Source organism: Zingiber officinale, chromosome 2A (assembly GCF_018446385.1).
Source record: "Zingiber officinale cultivar Zhangliang chromosome 2A, Zo_v1.1, whole genome shotgun sequence".
NCBI classification, from domain to species: domain Eukaryota; kingdom Viridiplantae; phylum Streptophyta; class Magnoliopsida; order Zingiberales; family Zingiberaceae; genus Zingiber; species Zingiber officinale.
In genome coordinates, this window is record NC_055988.1 from 12423111 (window position 1) to 12428560 (window position 5450).

At 34.4% G+C, this 5450-nt stretch overlaps 1 pseudogene; it reads left to right on the forward strand.

Annotated features, from left to right (window-relative positions):
* The first annotated feature begins 2119 nt into the window (after nucleotides 1–2119).
* Nucleotides 2120–3151, forward strand: LOC122043551 (annotated as a pseudogene).
* Nucleotides 3152–5450: the final 2299 nt, after the last annotated feature.

Sequence of the window (5450 nt, forward strand, 5' to 3'; positions counted from 1 at the left end):
TCATATATTGTGAAGAATCACAATTAATAGTCATAAGGTGATGTTGGATCTCAACATTCTTATAACTTGGATAGTAATGATGTGTTGCTAGATATCGTTCATTACTTATGCTTCTTAATGGGTTTAGGAGCATTGCCAACGTTATAAGAACCTATAGGGTCACACATAAAGGGCAATTAGATGGAGATTAGGTTCATTTGATGAACCTAAAGGATTAGGTTCATGTGATGAACCAAATTGGATTAAGAGTAATCCAAATTAGGCTAATTGAGTTGGTCTCAATTTGGTTCATGTGTTAGATGAGTCTAATTTGGACTTAGACTCATTGAATCAATTTAATTCAATGAATAGAGATTCATTAAATTAAAATTGACTTGAATTAATGGTTAGATTAGATCAACCATGGGAGAGAAGTAGTCAAGTTTGACTTGACTTGAGAGGAAGATGAAGGGTCAAGTTTGACTTGACCATTTGCCACCTCATTGGTGAGTTGGCATTGAGTGGGCTAATGATGATGTGCCACATCATCAAGATCACTTCATGGCGTGCCACCTCATGAGGGTGATCAAGAGTTTTTGACTCTTGAAATCCTATAGAGTATATAACCTCTCACTTGAAGGTGGTCGGCCACTTTTTGGGAGTTACTAGTGAGAATTGATTCTCATTCACTCCTTCTTCTTCCTCAAGCTCTGATACCAATGTTGGGTTTTTGCGGCCCGAAAAATCCAACAGAAGATGAGGTCTTAGCGAGAAGTTTTGCCACTATCAGTGATGATCCAATAATCGGCAATGATCAAAAGGAGGATGCTTTTTGGGGATGGGTTGCAAGCTACTACAATGAGAATCTTCCCCTAGGTTCAAACACCAGAAGTGCAAATGTTATACGGTCACATTGGCACAATACAATCCAAAAGAAGGTATATCGATTCAACGTAAATTACAATAGTATTTATAGTTCATATCGAAGTGGTCACAGTGATGAAGATATATTGAGGTTTGCGTATGAAAAATATCTATCCAATAACAATGGTGTTGCATTCAATCTCGAACATGTGTGGAGAATTGTCAAAGACTGTCCAATGTTTACTCCATAGTCCGTTGATAACTTTGTGGCCACAAAGAAGACGAGGACCTCAGAGTCGGGAGTAAGCAACACCTCCTCCAACAAAGATGTGAGTATAGACCTGAATTATGAAGATACTCGTCCAATGGGGCAAAAGGCAGCAAAAAGAAAGGGAAAAGATAAAGTAAAATAGACCATGGAGGATTTGACAGTAAACTACAACAATATTATCACAAAGTTCACTGAGTACACAAGCGTGAAGAAGTCCGAAGTCGATTTGAAACAAAAACAACTCGAAGTAGAGGAGATTAAGGCAAAAGCTGCATTGTCCTAATCTGAAGCTAAGAATCGTCGCTTGAAGTTGAAGGAGTACGAAATATTGAACAAAGACACCTCGCAGATGACAAAGGAGCAGCTTATCATACATGAATGTCTATGCAAGGATATTAAGTCGAGATGGAATATCTAAATTGTTTACTTAACGTCCATTTTCTAGTATTATTATATTTTCAAGTGATTGTAATTTTAATTATTGTATTTCTCATTTCGATTAATATGATTTTTAATTATTAGAAGTTTGTAAAATAGTCATTGGAAACTAGCTGTTACAACTAGCCGTTGGAAACTAGCCGTTGCAAACTAGCTGTTACAACTAGCCGTTGCAATGCGACGTTGCATACTAGTCATTGCAAACTAGCCGTTGCATGAGAAAAACAATATATATAGACCATCATACCATTTCTCAAACACATATACTAAAACGTGTTTCCTCCAAAAATGTCTCACTCTAGAGGCAGCTCTAGCTCAAGTTCTAGGTCGACAAGCGAAGACGAAGTCCATGTTGAAATCGATGAGCAAACTTATGATCTGGGTGAAGAACTGATGTTATGGGTTCTTCAACAACACCAACAACTTATGGAAGCATATCAGAGGAGGGACACGCGCGGAAGAAGGTTCGTCCAAAGAAATCGTGAAGCCGGACATGAGAGACTCGTCAATGATTATTTCTCTATAACCCTGGTGTATCACGATGAAATATTTCGAAGACGATTTCGAATGCGAAGAGAGTTATTCCTCCGCATAGTAAATGCATTAGAGAATCATTCAGCATTTTTTCAACAAAGGGATGATGCTGTACGAAGAAAAAGGTTGTCACCACTACAAAAATGCACCGTTGCGATTCGTCAACTGGCTTACGGAGTCCCCGCCGATCATCTTGACGAGTACCTACGTATGGGTGAATCAATTGCCATCAGGTGCCTTTTCAAGTTCTGCGAATACGTTGTTGAAATATTTGGTGATAGATACTTGAGAAGGTCAAATGCTGATGATGTTCAACGTCTTCTTCAAATGTATGATGAGAGACATGGCTTTCCTAGTATGTTAGGTAGCCTTGATTGTATGCACTGGAAATGGAAAAATTGTCCAGTTGCTTGGAAAAGTCAATTTACAAGGGGACATGGGTCACCAACAATCATACTTGAAGCGGTCGCGTCACATGACTTGTGGATATGACATGTATTTTTTGGGGTCGCCGATTCACGTAAAGATATTAACGTGTTATATGAATCTCTCATATTCAACAACGACTTGCAAGGAAATATGCCGGAGATTAATTTTACGGTGAACGACACTACATATACAAAGGGCTATTATCTAACAGATGGAATATATCCCGAGTGGGCTATTTTTGTTAAGGCTTTTCCTTGTCCGGAGGATCCCAAGAGGAAGTTGTTTAAGGAAAGACAGGAGTCTGCAAGAAAAGATATTGAACGGGCATTTGGGGTGCTCCAATCTCGATGGGTGATTGTCAGAGGTCCAGCTCGGTATTGGTATAGGAAAAATTTAAAACAAATCATGTTAGCATGCATTATTTTGCATAATATGATTGTTGAGGATGAGGGAGGTCACGTGACAAATTGGTACAACGAAGAAGGTGACGAACCCGCACAACCTATCCATGGCTCAAACCGAGGATTTCAGGATTATCTTCGAACAAATTCTGAGCTACGTGACACTCAAGTTCATCACCAACTTCGCGTCGACTTAGTTGAGCATATCTGGGGGCAATACAATAACAATCCGTGAATTAATATTTAAAATAAATTTTGTTTTCTCAACTTTGTAATTTTAATCGCTCAGTTGTAATTTCGTTTTCCCAACTTTATAATTTTAGGTATTCAGTTGTAATTTCGTTTTCCCAACTTTATAATTTTAGATGTTCAGTTGTAATTTCGTTTTCCCAACTTTATAATTTCATTTTCTTAACATTGTAATTTCGTTTTCTCACAAACATATATTTTATTTAATAAATATATTTTAAAAATTAATATTATTTTTGAAAAATAATAAAATTATATTTTTAAACATAAGATTATTATTAAAAATAATAATAATTTAAATATTTTAAAACATATTTAAAATATATTTATTTAATATGATATAATATTAAAATGAGTGAGTGGACGGTGGGGCCCATGAATAATGAGTATTATATTAAAAGGGATGTGGGTGAAAGAAGGATGTTGTTATAATGAGTATATGGTAGTGGACCCATACTTTTTGATGAGATGATGAGTATTATAATGTTAGAGCATTATGGATGCTCTTATATGTTTTCCATACCCTTTCCCTTCCCTCCTCTACAGTATAATTTTCCACCGTGGGTCACATTCCATTCCTTGGAGTACACAGAACATTAGATTTTGATGAGATACGGAGGTAGATTGACAAGTCAAAGCAACGGGGTGGGTGTTGAAAGAGGTCAGATCTCCCGGTCTAACAAAGGGATGAATCAGTTGTAATTACTGTCAGATTTAGAGGTAGATCTAGTGGAATCTTTAGTATTATGGAGTTTCATTAATGGAGATGGAGGATATCGTCTCTTGTTCCGTGTAAAAATCATCCCTCCATTCTTAAATTCTTGGATCTGCCATTGGTCGGATCATGATCGTTATTAGTTATGATCCCTCCTTAAATTTATCGTCCTTTTTATATTATAGTTTAGATCAAAACGGACGATCGGAGGTCATCTGAAGGCTGCCGATAGTGGGCAAATGGTCAGGTAGTCTGACTCCTAGCGGAAGGCGGCCTTCGATCGTCCGTCCTGACCCAAACTATATCCTGAAAGGGGCGGTGAACCATGGAGGGATCACAACCAATTACGATCGAATCACGGTCGTAATTGTAAGTAGTTCATCTCCTGATTTTTTTTCGTGGATTAGAGGATCTGTCCCGATGCCAAATACCACAAAATTTTTAAGAGATTTATATAATTTAAAAAATTGAATAAAAAAATTTAAAGTCTATGTTTTTCTTTCAAAGATAGAGTCTTTAATTAATGGTAAAGTGTAAAGTAATCATTCCTTCTTCCTTTTGTAATAATATAAATTCTTAATAAATTATTATTTTAAAAATAAATACATTCTATAAGTTAAAAAAATATAAATAACTATAATTAAATTAAAATTTATAAATTAATTAAATATTAACTAAAATTAAAAATTAAATTAAATTAAAAATCATAAGTTAATTAATATATTAATTATAAATTAAATTTAAAATCATAATTAATTAAATTATTAATTAAAAATTATATAGAGACATTAAATAAAAAATAAAAAAATAAAAGAAATATGATTTATAATGTAGGGTCTAAAAAAAATTATAGGAAAATTTTTTGATTGTAGAGAGGATAATAAATTTTTATATTTTTGAGATGATAATGACATGACATATTGAGAATAAAAAAAAATCTTATTGGTAGTTTTAACCCTACCATATATGTGAGTTCATCTATGATTTAGTCTAAGTTGTTCAATTGACTAAACGTAAATGTTAGGTGTACAAAATATTTATTTTGAATAAAAGGTGAATGAATAATTCATACTTCAGCGATAAGTTGATATTCACAGTTTGATTCTCAGTTATAATATATTGTAAAATATTTTTCTTTAGTGGAATGACAAATTTAGGATATTAGGTTATTGAACCATCCGTTATGAGTACTTTTGAATTTATCCTGATAATCGATGAAAATTTTCATAGAATCAAATTGATCATCACAGTATTAATCGACCTGAAAGGCATATGGTGCTAGTTAAAAAAAATAGATTAAGGGCTTGAAGAAAGACTAGGGGTGGGCATAATTCGGTTCAAACCGGAAAAACCGACCGAACCGAAAATTTTCGGTTTTTTTTTTTTGGTTTTTTCGGGGTTTCGCCCGGTTTCGGTTTAAGTTTTTAAAAATTCGGTTATTCGGTTCGGTTTCCGGTTTTGACTCCCAAAAAACCGAAAAAACCGAACCGACCGTATTATACTTAAAACATTATTTTTATGGATATTGGATCATACAAGTGGATTAGTTTCTAATCATTTATAATATAAT